Below are 16,970 nucleotides of genomic sequence, written 5' to 3' on the forward strand. Positions count from 1 at the left end.
TGACTGCCGACCACCAGCTGCTGGTGGAATAATATCAGCAAGTTATCCATAGTTGTAACAGAGGCTTCATTTGAAAATCTGCTCCTGGCCCGCCTTCATGCACAACAGGAGGAAGATGAAGGCGAAAAGGGAGCTGAGATATATGTCTGGGAGTTTTATACTCTAGACATGTGGACTGGCAAAGGGGCTGTCTATGCCCCAATTATGTAAGGAATGTGTGTTTAGGTGTGCCATTGGTCGACTGGAATCCCACCAGACTGGTGACATAACTGACTCCTGGGGTGCTCCTATTGAGCCCCAATATCCCGGCCTTTTGTTGTATGGAATTAGTGGGGAGGCTTAGGCAGGAACATGCGTGAAAACTGGCTAAGATTATCTAGTGAGGCCTTGAGAAACAGGAGGAATAGTCTGGCCTGCTTCTAATCCTTTATTCTTTCTCTCCCTCTGCTCGTGGGGACTGTGGCTGTTAGCAGGAGCTAAGTAAGGACCTGTGGTGAGGCCAGGGCTCCAGTAGAGAGTGGCCTTCAAGGATACAGTGCCAGATAGTAAAAACTGTTTGTAAGGTCTTACACACATGGACACTGGAGTTTCAAGTCTAGATGCACCCAGGAAAGTTCTGCTGTTACCCAAATCCAAAAGTTGGCCAGGTGCATGTAAGGTCCAGGACCATCTGTCTCTTCACATGGGGTACTGGAAGAGACTTCATAAAGGAAGTGTGAAACTGGGGAGACATCCCATTGACTCCCATTACCTGGCTGGACAGAAAGGAGAGCTGGCCTGAAAGGGAGCTTGGTGCAAAACAGATGAAATATACAGCTTTACCTGTGATGTTGCTGACCCTAGACCATCCCGTCATAGTGATGGATGCTTTGGGAGCTGTGCAGAGTGAAGGGCTTTCTAGCTTGTGGCCCACCATGGTTCTGACCCAGGAATAATTTGACCCCTAGGGCAGTTCCATTTCTAATGGCCTGGCTCTTGGCAGAGCTAACAAGATTCTTTGAAAGCCACTTATATCACTGGCAGCTGGTTGCCTGATCTTCTGCTTTCCACATTGCAAGCAGGTACTACTTGAGAGTAGACTGGCCTTGCTGGGTGTCCTGGAGAACACGTTACTGTATAAAGCCACATTAATGAACCTCCTGATGCCTAGCTCACTACTCTTCCTCTGGGCCCCAGTTAAAGTGGGCACAGAGGCAGCCTTGGGGTGTCAGCCAAGGGGATGCTCAATTCTATCCCTGAATTCCTTAATGGACTGAGCTAGGAATTTGTAGTTACAGTCATAGTCCTAACAGTTTTAAGGTAATGCCTATGAGGAGATAATTAGGTTTCTTTGTCTGACAAGTTAGCCATCCCTTAAGGTCTGGAGATCAAACTGTGCAGCCCGAGTCCCTCACTGTCAGAGAGAGAGAGAGGAGTGAAGAAAGCAGTTGGAAACACCAAATTAATTACATATGATTGTCAAGTAAAAACTCTCAAGTAGGAGTTCTAGAAAACATTTGCCAAAGGTCTGATGTCTGCTACAAATTTGAAACAAGCTCAGGTTTACAATGAAGCAATATTTTACGTTAGAAAAAGTGATAATATCAGTGATTAATATTTAGAAAAATGCAATAGGCAATTTTAAGGACAATGATCAATTGCATTGCACATAAACCATAAAAGACGTATTCCTCTCAAAGCTTCATGGCTTTCCATTCCTTCTACAACATGCTTTAACCTTGAAAGAATCTGAAACAATTGGTAAGAACACATGTGTTCACCTCATGGCTTGGAATAATTTAGCAGTGGATTACAGGAACTCTATAGTGGATTATTTTGATATGCAAATGTTAAGTTACAGAGCAAACCTAGTAAGTAACAGGTTTTTTTTTTCCTTTTTTTTTTTAATAGACGTTAATCAGCTTAATCTTTTACCCCGCCCCTCTCAGCTAAGGGGTGGGGGTGGGGATGATGAAAGGAAAAAATAATTAAAACCAGTCAGTGTAGCTGCAGCAGCAGCAGGGAAACAGGCATTATTGGGGTTAAGTCAGAAGAACCCAAAAGGAAGAGTAGATTAGGCAGCAGGTGCAAATGGAGAAAGGCAAGATGGCAGACAGGGTCCTGCCATGTGAAAAAAGGCAAGATGGTGGGCAGGGTCCTGTCGGGTGGAGGAGAAAAGCGTGATGGTGGGCAGGGTCCCATCAGGTGGAGAAGAAAGGCGTGATGGTGGATGGGGTCCTACCACTTGCAGGAGAAAGGCAAGGTGGTGGATGGGGTCCTACCGTGTGGAGGAGGGAAGGGGAGCCGGGAAGATGGCTTCAGAGCAGGAAGTGGAGAGAAGGGGCTTGGGAACATGGTATCTGCGCAGGAAGTGAAGTATATGGAGGAGGAGGGTTCTGAGTGGGGGAGGGTAAACCGGAGAAAATGGGAAGTAGAGAAGTCAGAGGTCCTGGGGCAAGGACAGGGACTGTGCAGCGTGGATCCTCCTCACAGTGGGAAAAAGGAACACCGAGAAGGATGGGATTAAGTGGAATTAGGTGGGGCAAGGGATGGGAGTAGATAGAATAAGGGAGGGGTGGGAGGAGAGTTTGGGAACATGTTGGAGAAATAGGAGGTGAGGCAAAGGTGACATTGGACTCCTGCAGAGACTCTGGAAGTGAAGAGAGAGTCTGGAAACATGACAGAAGGACTGGGAGCAGAGAAGAGGTGACCGAAGAGGAGGTGACCTCGGAACATGGCGCAGGGTCTGGAGGGGATGTGCAGAGGCAGATGGGCCAAAGGCTGAGAAAGATAAGTAGGGAAACTGGCAGAGGAGGTAGGAGAGGAGAAGAGGCGGTCTGGGTGAGTTCTAAAGGTTCTGGCAGCTTGGAAAAGGTGTGGTTAGGTGAAAAGTCCAAGAGATCCTTGATAACTGGTTATCTGTAGACAAGGACAGGACTTAAGCAGTAACAGTAATATTTTTACTTTTAATCCATACACTTAGCTGTAAGTGTATTCAGTAAACATGGTAAGTGTATTCAGTTTGTATGTGGTACAAAAAGAAACAAAAAATACTCTTTCTGTAACTATTTGATCTATTCAGTCCTCAGAAAGATGTGATAATTTCAATGATTATAATTGTGTTCTAAGCCATATTAATATGCAGAACTTTTATTTGTATCATTTTGTTTTATATTGACATATACCTGATGTTAGTGCTTTAATTTTGCTATGTTTTTCTTCAGTTTGCCTAATCAACTTAAGCCTTTCTGTTTAACTTGTATCATTTTGTTTTGGGCCTTTTTGAGGTAATCAGCAAACTGAATGCTTCTTGTTTTTCTTGTTTTATATCTGAGATTCTTTGTGGAGAATCCTTACTTTTTCTTTCTGATTAGTGCTTTTGAGTTCAGGTCCCTTAAGTGTTCCAGATCTTACTAATATATTTGTAGGTTACTTGACATCTGTAATTCTCATTTCTTATTTATTAAACATTGGTAAGAGGTTGTGAAAAGTAAATAATTCATGTATTCCATTTAGTGTAGTGTAAGCAGTAAATACTAAGTCTAGAACTTTTAGCAATAAAAATGATCCAAAATTAAGATGTCTAGTTCTGGAGTGGGTTTTATGGCACAGCAGGTTGAAGTATTACTTGTGAAGCCAGAATTCCCTATCAGAATGTCTGGAGTTAGTCTGCCCTCTGCTGCCTATCCTGACTGCTATTAATTGCACCAGGAAGGCAACAGATGCTGTCCCCTCTGCTTGGATTCTTGTCACCCCTGGAGGGACTCAGATGGAGTTCTTAGTTCCTGACTTTGGCCTGACCCAGAAAAGGCTGTTAAGGCCATTTGAGGAATGAACAAATGTATGGAAGATACCTTTTTATTTTTCCAGTCTCTCCTGTCATGCTGCCTTCCAAATCTTTTTTTTTTTTTTTATCTATTTTTTTTTAATTTAGGCCCAGTATAATTTGTATTGTCCTCCTTTTGTGTGTGCAGGTATGTTTGCTTTTTAATTTTCATTTTGTTTAGTAAATAAAGTATGCTTTTGCTTTTTAATTTTCACTATGTTTTCCAAAACATATATGTTAATTCATTTTAGCCAAATGGTTAATGTGTGTTGGTACTACACAAGAGTCAGGAAACCAAAAGTGATATTTCACATGTTTGTTCTCATTGTTAAAGTTTCATGAGAAAGATTAACATGAATCAAATACTTGAAAATGCAAATTTAATCTTTTCTTATGTATACATGGAAAATACGTTATGCTCCTCATGGAAATTTCCCTCATCTGGATGGCATTCTAGACATAGGTAATCTAGACAAGAGTTCTGAGATAAAGGATATTACATTGGATAAACTAAAAACATTTTCAGATAGGCTGGGGCTCACGAAAAAAGCAGTGCCAGATGAAGCTGAGACAGGCAGAGACTTGGACCAAATAACAGCCTGCAGTGCTGTCAGAGGGAGGTTGGGTGTTTTCCTTTGGGGATTAGTTTAAAGGATTTTGCTATGAATATAACTGTAATTCTACTAATTACCTATAACATTTTCAAAAATATTCTTCATTGCATTTAGTATTAAAGCTACTGGAAGCAGTAAATTACAGGCAGGAAAATGATAAAAATGAAACTGCACCAGTTATTAGAGAAATTCCAATGAAGGAAAACCTCAAAGGGAAGAGAAGAATTAAAGAAAAAAATCCAGAATGGTCAAGTAAAGACCTCCAAAACCAATATATTCATCTATTAGAATAATGAGATAAGTGAAATCTATCAATTATTACAGAATTTTAGACATTTACCAGAGGATTGCAGTACTTTTTTCTTTTTTTATGATTTATTTATTTATTTTGTTATTACAAAGTCAGATATACAGAGACAAGGAAAGATAGAGAGGAGGATCTTCCGTCTGATGATTCACTCCCCAAGTGACCATAATGGCTGGTGCTGTGCTGATCCGGATCCAGGAGCCAGCAACTTCTTCCAGGTCTCCCACACGGGTGCAGAGTCCCAAGGCTTTGGGTCGAGCTCGACTGCTTTCCCAGGCCACAAGCAGGGAGCTGGATGGGAAGTGGAGCTGCTGGGATTAGAACCGGCGCCCATATGGGATCCCGGGGCGTTCAAGGCGAGGACTTTAGCCGCTAGGCCACAGCTCTGGGCATGACTGCAGTACTTAAAAACACAGGTTTTTCAGCTAACTTGATGGTAAGCAGAATTGGAAGTGGTGTTGGCAATAGCAATTCTTGCCCTTCTTTACATTGCCGCAGAAGGTGGAAACCTGGCAGAAGGAACAGGCTGCCATGTTTGCTGTTGTTCTTCTGCAGCCTGCACAGTGTCAGATGAGAGGTGAGAGAAACTCAAGAGACTCCACTTTCAGCAGTGCCAAGCTGTAATAGAAGCTGTCAATAGAGTCTGGATTGCCTTAGAGGAACTCAAGAAAAAGGAAGCCTTAAGTGGTAACATAAGAAGTTTAGTTTTCTGGGCCTGGCACCGTGGCTTAGCAGCTAAAGTCCTCGCCTTGCACGTGCTGGGATCCCATATGAGTGCCGGTTCTAATCCTGGCAGTTCCACTTCCCTTCCAGCTCCCTGCTTGTGGCCTGGGAAAACAGTCGAGGTCGGCCCAAAGCCTCGGGACCCTGCACCCGTGTGGGAGATGTGAAAGAGTTCCTGGCTTTGGATTGGCACAGCACCGGCCTTTACGGTCACTTAGGGAGTGAACCATATGACAGAAAATCTTCCTCTCTATCTCTCCTCTCTGTATATCTGACTTTCCAATAAAAACAAATAAATCTTGAAAAAAAAAAGCAATCAGTGTACCCACACACTCTAACTCTATCACATTCATGATAAATGATTCTAGTCTTGATGGCTTGGAGCTTGGTATGTGTTTCTCATAGACTGGTATTAGAGTAGGGTAATGTTGAAGGAAGAAAAGATGGGATTTTATTTCCGTCCATCATCTCCTATCATCTCCTATCCCTAAGCCAGGAGCTGTAAACAGAACACTTGGGTTCATACAGGTAAGTAACTAAAGCACTTAAATGCATCTTCACAAACTTATGTTTCTACCTTTTCCTTGCTATGACCTCCATCCTCAGGCTGATTCTGCCTTCTTGCAGAATGAAGGAACCCTTGACTGCAAGCAGTGTTCAAACTTCAGAAACATGCCTGACAATGATTTATACTATTAATATCTCAACTCCTGTTCTTAAAAAAGGAAAACCCGTATTCAGCAAGAACTAAATGTTGGCAAGAATAGCTGGCTGTTTAACTTGCCCCATCCCCCTATCTTCTCAATGGCTAATTATACTGTTGAAATCCGGCAGTCTTCCAATGGCAGTGGGCATGTAAAGCACAAGTCCATAGGGGCAGAATGGTTTTAGAGTTCATGAAAATGTCCCATTCCCAAATAGTTGGCAATAATAAACTGATAGCTCTTTGCATTGGAATTTTGGGGAAAAAAATATCCTGAAGAATTTCAAACTACCTGAGTGGTCATGACTAGGTACATGTGATGGAATGTTTTGAAAAGGTCCCAGTCTTTCACATCCAGCTGACCTTAAACCTTGTGCATAAGTAGACAGAGGGCTACTCTACTAGAGGTATGTCATGATACCTGTAAAGCCCATCATCAAAGAATGTAAGTCTTGTTTGGGGTGTTTAAGGAAATGTTTGATCAAGCAGGAGCTAACCACAAAGCTAACTGAGCATGGCACTCAGTGGTCATGAAACAAACCAAGGAAAATGGAATAAAGACTAGAGCCAGTCCAGGAGAGAGTATTAATCACAACAACGAATGAGAACCAACCAGTATCCAGTTCAGAATTACAGGATGTGAAAACCAGTACAAAGGGTCATATAGAAGTATAGAGCTGGGGCCGTATGTATTAGAAATTGTACCTGAGGAAGACATTGCACTTACCCTAGAATTTAAATCGAGTGTTGAGATGGGGTAAAATGGCAACTGAGTAAGATACCTCAGTGATTGTCTCCCCACAGAGCTATCAGTGTGAACAGCTGATCATACATCGAGCCACCGAGGTTACTAGCCAGGGTAGAGAAAATAGTGCCTCATTTTAGTATAAAATTGTGAATAGACATACTGAAGGAATTAGGAAGAAACAAGTTGCCTTTGTTACCCTTGCAGCGGCCCCAAGCATGGCATGGAGACAGATCTCCCAACAGGAGAGCGTGATTAAACCTAGACTCTAGACTGAAACCCAGTGCTGAGCTGGCGGCTCTCATGGCCTCTGTTCCTCAGCCTGGTATCTGCAGAGTAACTCTTTGAACTCTGCTTAGCTGTTTCACAAAGGACCTCTTTCTCTCATCATTCCCCATTGTAGCCATTTGGAGAGTGACCCAGTGGATGAATGACATCCATCTTTCCTTTTTTTTTTTTTCTTCTATAAAATCTGCCTCTCAAGTAAGCATCATAACTTTTTTTTTTTATTGATAGAACTTTAGCTAGGTTATCCAAGGAAAACGGAAAATACTAAAAAAAAAAAAAAAATCGGAGATTAAAAAGAGACTGTTTCACAGATGCAGTGTGGCATCTGGCTGGCCTTGTGTCATTATAGGTTAAACAGTTGTCTACAGTGCCCATATGTTTGCCAGTTAGAGTCCTGAATGCTCCACTCTGATTTAGCTCCCTGCCAATTCTTGAGGGAAAGCAGCTAAGGTTGGCCTAAGTGGAAGAAGCTCCTGGCTTCTGGCTGTGGTCTGGCCCTGGCCCAACTTAGTCATTTAGGGCATTACCTGGTGAAGGGAAAACCTGTCTGTCTATTTCTTCTGTCTGTAACTGCCTTCAAATAAAATAATTATTGAAACAATATTTTAAAGATACCGTAAGAATACAAAGGATCAGTGCAGAATATTATGAACAATTATATAGCTACAAATTGAAAATGTCAGAAGAATTGTATATTTCTAGACATAATAACACCAATATGGAATTATGAAGTCATAGAAAATATGAACAGACTGATAGTAATAAGATTATTGGATCAGTATTTTAAAGTTTTCTACTGAAGAAAACGCTTAGACAAAATGGCTTAATGGCTGAACTCTTCCATATGCTTAATGATGAATACCATTTCTAAAAATGAAAGGAATCCTCCCAAAATCACCCTGAGGCAACAGTTCCTTTGAATCCGAACCTGGACAAGAGCACAACAGAAAAAGAAAAAATGTAGACCAATCTCCCTGATTAAGCCAGGAGCAAAGACACTCAACCAAGGTAGTAGCCAGGAAATCATCATGTCATTCACTACATCCAAGTGGAGTTTATCTAAAGCTTGCAGGGATTGTTCAATATATTCAAATCATAAATGTAATGTATCAGAAATGTGTTCTATTACATTTGTAATATAATGTATTACATCATTAATATAATACATCGTAAATATAACAACAGAAGGAAGGATGGAAATCATGAATGTCTCAATAGATAGAGGAAAATTATTTGGTAAAATTCAACATCCATTTATGAAAACTCTGAGCATGCCTCAACATATAAATGGTAAACCCGTAGGCAATGTCATTTTGAGTAGGGAAAAGAGAAAGCATCACAGTAATGTTTAGAACCAGACAAGGATATACATTCTCTCTGTTCTTGCACAATGTGATAAGTTGTATAACTACAAGTTGTAACTGGATCCTTTTGGGAACAGAAATAAGTTTTTAAGATTTGTTTATTTTTATTGGAAAGTTAAATTTACCGAGAAACAGAGAGATAGGGAGAAAGATCTTCCATTTGCTGATTCACTCCCCAAGTGGTCACAACTGCTGGAGCTGAGCTGATCAGGAGCCAGGAGCCAGGAGCTTCCTCCAGGTCTCTTGCATGGATGCGGAGACACAAGGTTTTGGACTGTCCTCCACAGCTTTCCCAGGCTACAAGCAGGGAGGTGGAAGGGAAATGGAGCAGCTAAGATGTGAACCAGAGGCCAAATGGGATCCTGTAGTATGCCACTAGGTTACTGCGCCGGATCCAACAGAAATAAATTTAAGACATATAAATAAGAGAAGGAAATAAAATTATTCCTTACAATGTGATCCTTTACAGAGAAATGAAAAATTTGCTTTAAGAATTTATTATGAGTGAATGTCAGTGACACTGCAGGATACAAATCTGGTTTACAAAAATCAATACCCTTTTTACGCAGCATTAATGACCTCAGAAATTGTAAGAGCCGTCTGTTCACAAAAACTACAAAACACGCAAGTTGGAATTCATTGTACTATAGATTGAAAAGATGCCTACAATAAACATTAGAAAACACTTATGAAAGAAATTACAGACTCAAAATATGAAAATAACATGTTCATAGACTAGAAATTTTAATAGTGCAAGTCCATACTTCTCAAAGTAATTTAAATAAAAATACACAGATATGTGAATTTATGAAGGAAATGAGATAAACATTTACCTGCACGCCCATGTTCATTGAGGCATTATTCACATCAGCTAAGATATGGAGTCAGTTGAGGTGCCTAATGGTAGGGGAGCAATGCAGTCGTATATATAGAGTAGAATATAATTAAGCCCGGGCCCGGCGGCGTGGCCTAGCGGCTAAAGTCCTCGCCTTGAACGCCCCAGGATCCCATATGGGCGCCGGTTCTAATCCCGGTAGCTCCACTTCCCATCCAGCTCCCTGCTTGTGGCCTGGGAAAGCAGTTGAGGACGGCCCAATGCTTTGGGACCCTGCACCCGCATGGGAGACCTGGAGGAGGTTCCTGGTTCCCGGCTTCGGATTGGTGAGCACCGGCCCTTTGCGGCTCACTTGGGGAGTGAATCATTGGACGGAAGATCTTCCTCTCTGTCTCTCCTCCTCTCTGTGTATCTGACTTTGTAATAAATAAATAAATCTTTAAAAAAAAAAAGAATATAATTAAGCCCACAAATGAATAACTTTTTTACATCATCTATGTATGTTATCCTACAAACCGCAGTTAAGTTAGGAAAGTTTTTAAATTTTGAACTTTTGGTTAGATTTGTTTTTACATTTATATAAAGTGAATAAGTTTTATGATGCAGATTTAGGAGTATATAGATGTTTCACACTTAACCCTTCTGCAATCAAAAAATGAAATCTTGACATTTGCTGCAGAAGGAATAGAGTTGGAGCTTGTTTTCTTAAGTGAAATAAACCACACACAGAGAGGCAAATAGCACATTTTCTGTTTCATATATGAAGTTTAAAACAAAGATTTGAACTTAGAAAAAGTAGTTACTAGCAGCTGGTAGGTGTATGAGGTGGGAAAGAGGAATGTTGTATTATAGGTGCTAAAATATTGTTAGATAGAAGTAATGCATTCTGGAATTCCTCATCACAGTGTGGCAACTTTAGTTCAAAATAAGGTTTTTTTTTTTTTAACAACTCTTTTTTTTTTAACATTTATTTATTTTTATTACAAAGTCAGATATACAGAGAGGAAGATCTTCCGTCCAATGATTCACTCTCCAAGTGAGCTGCAACGGCTGGTGCTGCGCCGATCCGAAGCCGGGAACCAGGAACCTCTTCCAGGTCTCCCATGTGGGTGCAGTGTCCCAATGCATTGGACCGTCCCCGACTACTTTTCCAGGCCACAAGCAGGGAGCTGGTTGGGAAGTGGAGCTGCCGGGATTAGAACCGGCGCCCATATGGGATCCTGACATGTGTTCAAGGCGAGGACTTTAGCTGTTAGACCAGGCCACCGGGCCCCAAAATAAGGTTTTATGTACAGTTGGGAGGACTGAAATGTTGTTAGACTTCAAACATAAGGAAAAAAGTGAGGGAATACAAATGCGAATTGCGTGATTTGTTAAGTTTATATTGTGCATATGTGTTGAAATTTTTCACTGTACTCCATAAAAAATTCGAACAATTCATAATTTTAAATACTTTAAAATATTTATACTTAAAATTTTGATTTGCTTACAATTTATGATAGTTATTATTGTGATAGCAGTAGAGAAATAGAGGTCTTATCTGCTGGTTCCAATGCTCAAAGTGTTTGAGGCTGGGTCAAGCTGAAGAGAGAAGCTAGGAACTCCATCAAGGCTTCTCACATGTAATGCAGGAACCCAGTTACTTAAGCTGTCACTGCTGCAGCCCTGGGCCTGCATTAACAGGAGTCAGGAATTGGAGCCAGGGATTGAACTGGGGCATTATGATATGACATGTGAGCATTTTGACCAGCACTTTAAAGATTTTTTTAATTTTATTTTTATTGAAAAGCCAGATATACAGAGAGGAGGAGAGACAGAGATGAAGATCTTCCTTCCGATGTTTCACTCCCCAAGTGAGCACAACGGCCAGTGCTACGCCAATCCGATGCCGGGAACCAGGAACTTCTTCCAGATCTCCCACGCAGGTGCAGGGTCCCAAAGCCTTGGGCCGTCCTCAACTGCTTTCCCAGGCCACAAGCAGGGAGCTGGATGGGAAGTGGAGCTGCCGGGATTAGAACCGGCGCCCATATGGGATTCTGGTGCGCTCAAGGCGAGGACTTTAGCTGCTAGAGCACACCGTTGGGCCCGACCAGCACTTTAACCACTAAGACAGGTATCTGCACATTTAGGCATTTACTCTTCAGCACAGGTATTTGTATGTTCTTAGAAGCAGACATAGCAGCTATTGGGAAGAGTATAACTTTCCTAAAGTTACACATTTTGGAATGCCTTCTATAGATGGCAATTCTGAAGGAAATAATATATTAAATTCTTGTATCTGAATTGTGATCATTTTCTTATGTTAAAAGTCAAAATTGTATTTTTACTGTTTTATTTCTCATCTAAGTTAGGTTATTACTAATTTTAATAGCATGACCAAAAATATAAGAATCATATACATTTTGTGTAATACCTTACTTTCTCTTGGCCCACTGTTTTCCTTTAGTCTGGCAATATTTCATCTGAATCTAATCCCAGACTTCTCTGGTACCAGTATGTATAATATGTGTGGTGCAGTAGGTTAAGCCTACAGTTGGGATATCCATGTCCCCTGTCAGAGGTCAATTTGAATTCTGACTGCTCTGAATCCATTCAGCTCTATGCTCATGATCCTGGGAAGAAGGGGATGATAACTTAAGTAAGTGCTTGAGTTCCTGGTACCCAAGTAGGAGATGAGGAGGCAGTTCCTGACTCCTTGCTTCAGACCGGCCCTGACTAGGCTATTGCAAACATTCCGGGAGTGAGTCAGTTTATAGAAGATCTCTGTCTCTGTTTCTCCCAGCTTTTTAAATAATTTTTTTGTGATACCTAGTAGAATTCAGATAGGCTTTTGGAAGTATAAACATAAGTAGTACAACTTATGATCAATTTAGATCTTGTAAATAAATGCTTCCCGATTCTGTGTCTCAACTGTGCAATGTGCCTGAGATGATTGTTATAGGACTTCTTAAATGGATGGGAACATAGGTACACACCCCAGTAATTAGTTTTATGTTAAACAAGGACTCAGTGTTCCTTTTTATTGCTTCCAAGCTTCCCGCACTTTTGAGATAATTTCCTCAAAAAGGTTATTTGACTACATTGCCTGCAGTCCTGCTTTTGTAGGATCCAGACTGAAACAAATTAATGTGCGTTGAAGTATGTGCATAATGCTCTGGGGTGCAGCCAGTGACAGCTAGCACCCCTTAGCAGTAGGCAAAAGGAATGTGGCTGCATCCCCCACCCTCTGTTCACAGCTCTGGAGAGCCAGTGAAGAAGTTAATGTTCTTTATATTTCTAATTATGTACTCTCAAAAGAGTTCCTGAAGGTGGGGCCTAACAACAATGAAATGTTAATTCTATCCTTAGGGAGAATCCCTGAGTGTCTCCTGCCCTTCCCTTCCTGCCTCCAATTACTGAAGTTAATCAGAATTATTGCATTGTATGATAAGACACTGTATACTGATAACCTTTCAAATTAACTTGGGGGTGAAAGCTTAAAACCCCTGACTTGTGCCACAGGATGCAGTGTGGTTCCTGGAGTGCAGCAGGAGCTTGGGCAGTAAAGACTACTCCTAACATCCTGCACTTGGGTCCGGCATGATCTCTCTTAGTGTGAAACAATTCTTACTGAGTCTTCTTTTTAAAATGTTTGTTAATATAAAAAGAACAGTTTTAATATTTTTCATAGGTACAGTTCTAATAATCTTTAAAATTAATTAAACGTCAAAAATTGAAGTTCATTGTGTCTTAGAAATTCAATGACTAAAATACCTGCTTAAAATGACTTCCTTGCACAACAATGACTATCATTTCCCCCAAAGGACACAGCTTTATTCTTGAAAGTGCCCATTTGTCTAGATCATCACAGTTTTCATTAATTTTTTTTAAGGATTTTATTTATTTATTACAAAGTCAAATATACAGAGAGGAGGAGAGACAGAGAGGAAGATCTTCCATCGGATGATTCACTCCCCAAGTGAGCCGCAAAGGGCTGGTGCTGTGCCGATCCGATGCCGGGAACCTGGAAACTCTTCCAGGTCTCCCACGCGGGTGCAGGGTCCCAAAGCCTTGGGCCGTCCTCGACTGCTTTCCCAGGCCACAAGCAGGGAGCTGGATGGGAAGTGGAGCTACCGGGATTAGATCTGGCGCCCATATGGGATCCCGGGGCATTCAAAGCAAGGACTTTAGCTGCTAGGCCACGCTGCCGGGCCCAGTTTTCATTAAATTTTAATTGTTTGAATGTCGTATGTGAATACTAAATGACTTGTTTTACTCAGAGTTACAGAAAAAAAATCTGATTTTTTTAAATTTAATGCTCAGTAATTTCTTGGTATTAGTTTTCTGTAATCCTGTTCATACTGAAAGTTACTAAGACTTGCAAGTTGTACAAAATTTTATAGCCATGATACTATTTTGGAATATTTTTAAAATTTAATTTAATTTAAATTTTTTTTAGTGGTTACATTGCATTATGTGACACAGTTTAATAGGCGGTGGGATTCCCCCCGCCCCTCCCCAAACCCCCCAGCCCTCCCCCCGTGGTGGACTCCTCCAACCTGTTGCGTTACCACAGTTCGAATTCAGCTGAGATTGTTTCATTGCAAGCATCTACCAGGCATAAAGTCTAGCATCTTACTGTCCAGATAAGGTCATCAGTTCCTTAGGAAGACTATCTCTGGTCTGAGGGTAGAGCTGGTAGAGTATTTTTGACGTTTCAAAGGATCTGAATTGCTGCCACTCTCACCACTCCAAGCACAATGCGGTCTCTGGAGAATCCACTGATTGACATAGTCCATCATAGAGTCTCCATTTACCCAGCACTTACATTGCCAACTCATAGCTGAGGTGGTTGATTGACCTGCTCTGTCCTCCGTCAGCTAATGGTTAGCGTTCTGAGTCCGAAAGCTCGACTGGGGAAATCCCTAAGAGCCTTTCTCTGAGATGTTCCCAGACCAAACTCCTGTATGTACCGGCAAGAACCGGGCCTGCCACAGTCCATCGCCCCTGATCAGCTGGCGGTTGCAATTGCTGGGCTGGTTCTGTCTTCAGCCCCACCTTCCACTGGAACCCATGGGTATCCGTAGTCCAGACTGGTTCTACCCAGCACATACTCGGCCCTCGTCCAAGCTAGTGGGAGCTGCTGTCCAGTTGGAGTGACCCACAGTAACCCCACCAGACCCGCCCCCTGCCCTGGTTTGCCAATATGTGTGTCCAGTCTATCCCACACCCCATCTGCTCTCATACATTTCAATGGGCATGAGAACCATGTCCCATCTAACCAGCTCAACTACCCAGCCCTCATGGTTGTTGTTGGGTGTCTCTCTGTCTAGCCACCCCAACCCCTGCCCTAGCGGAATGCCAAGGTGAGGTTGTCTGTGCCAGATGTGACTGCAGCACCCAACCAGCACATGTGAGAGCCAGGAAGGGAGGGGGCAGAACCGGCAGGGGAATAAGAGGTGGTCCCCTTGCTGAACAGCTACTCCCACTGGAGAGCGTGAGCAGGGATGGGGGCAGACCAGACCAGGCAGGGCTACTGCACCTGTGCACCTCATGTGGACCAGATCAGGGAAGAACCAGGCTGAGCTGATTGTTCCTACTGGTGCAGTCTACAATTGGAGTGGGTGAAGGTTGGTTGGGCTTGGCCGCAGCATCAGCTGGCAGAAGCTGGCACTGGGGGCTAGTTCTGTCAAGTTAAACCACAGAGTCACCCGGAGATTACATAATCCTGGAGGGGGAGTGGCCTGGGAGGGAAATAGTGGGCTCCTCTCTCTTGGGTTACCAACCCCCATGGGAGGGCACGAAAGCTCTTTTGGAATATTCTAAACTATATTTTCTCAAGGAAAAAGCCTAATTTAGAGTTAGTTTCTTCTATGTCTTCCTCCTTCCAAACTAGGGAAATTTCAGTGTATTATATTGGGAAAGAAGAAAAGTTTTAAGGAACATAGGGATATACAAACCCACTATGTATGTCTGAATGAAAAATAAGTTTCTGGTTGCATGGATTTTTTTCTCTTCACTATTGCTACTATATTATTGCATTCTAAATGTATAACCATAACTGCTGAAAGATAGGCAGTCATTTGATACTTGCTGAAGTATAAATAGATGAAATTGTAATAAGAAAACAATTCGATAAGCATATATGCTGTTGCTGAACTTGAGGTTGTAGAAATTTGGAGCAAAATTGAAAAGACATAAGTAGGAAAATATTAAAACCCTAATAGATATACCTAAAAAAGTTGTGAAGATTGAAAAGTAAAATTTTCATGAAAGCATCTAGGTATTTAAGGGTTAAATTGAGGTTTCTTTTTTCAGATAATGAATAACTGTAGGTAACTATAGATTTAGTTAATTTCACAAGGCTTTTGCATTAATATAAAAGCTAAAATACAAGATAGATATATAGGTAAGCATGCCTATACAAATATTCTTATCGATGAACTGAATTATAGAGACTAGCATTCCATGGAGTGAAGATACTTTGCAGTATCTATCTGTACTCCCAGATAAAAAGAGGAGTTCCAATGAAGCTGTTAAATATACCTTGATGATAGGATGCTAGGCTTTCTACTATTGACCGTATCTACAGTGCCATGATCCACCTAGATAGCACAATGTTGGATATGTGACTGATACCAAAGGACTACAGTGTTGCAATAATATGGGGGATAACATATGGGGGTGGTTAAAAGGTAGAGAGTGGAATTCCTCTGCTTATGGAACTGTATCATGAGGGAAAACAAATAATATAAAAATAAGTTTTGGATTTTTCCACAAGATGGCAGCAAAGAGTTATCTTAGAATAATCAAACAGCTTCAGTCATTATATCAAATCAAGAATGAAGAATGCTAGGGAATTTTATTTTTTGCAATTTACTGCTCCCTGGTGGTATGGCTTCATCAGAAAGATTTTGTCATTGGTGCCTAGAGTTTTTGTCACATTTTGTACTTACCTTTTATGTTCTAAAATTTGTTGCCTTTTTGTAAGTGTGGGCCACGTAATCATGTTTCAGTCCATGACAGATTGAATACATAGCAATAGTCCAATCAGATCATCATGGAGCTGAAAAGTTCCCTTCTCTTGTTAAAGTCATAGTCATACAGTCATAAAACATTGTATGACTGATGTGTTAGTGCGATACTAATGTGAGCAAAATTGATGAGCCACCAATTTGATGAACCTTGTATGAAAGAATAGCACAGATCATTATGTACAAAGTTCAATAATTGATAATAGATGACAATTCATTGGCTTATATATTTACTGTACACTTGATCCGCATTTTATAGACATCTACCTCAAATAAAAGGTCACTTGGAAACTGTTAAGCTCTGTTTCATCAGCAGCATTACACATTTCATGTTTACTGGATCTGTTGGTTAAAGTAGGAGGCCACTCTGTTTAACTAACCTACACTGTCTGGGTTTAAGTGAGTACACCTTATGGTGTTCTCACAATTATAAAATCAGCTAATGTCACAGTTGCCAAAATATCCCTGTTGCTAAACAATACTTGGTTTTTCATGCAGATTAATTCTTAATTACAAATCCAGACATCTGTCTTTAACTTAAAACCTCAGTAGTTCCCTTATATAACCATAAGA

The 16,970-nt window shown here is 41.2% G+C and overlaps 1 long non-coding RNA gene across 1 annotated transcript in view; it reads left to right on the forward strand.

The window, feature by feature from the left end:
* Positions 1-16,970, forward strand: part of LOC131480217 (uncharacterized) — a 262,851-nt gene that overhangs the window by 1,221 nt on the left and 244,660 nt on the right. The window lies entirely within an intron of this gene.

The sequence above is a fragment of the Ochotona princeps genome, chromosome 4 (genome assembly GCF_030435755.1).
Source record: "Ochotona princeps isolate mOchPri1 chromosome 4, mOchPri1.hap1, whole genome shotgun sequence".
In the NCBI taxonomy this organism is placed as follows: Eukaryota; Metazoa; Chordata; class Mammalia; order Lagomorpha; family Ochotonidae; genus Ochotona; species Ochotona princeps.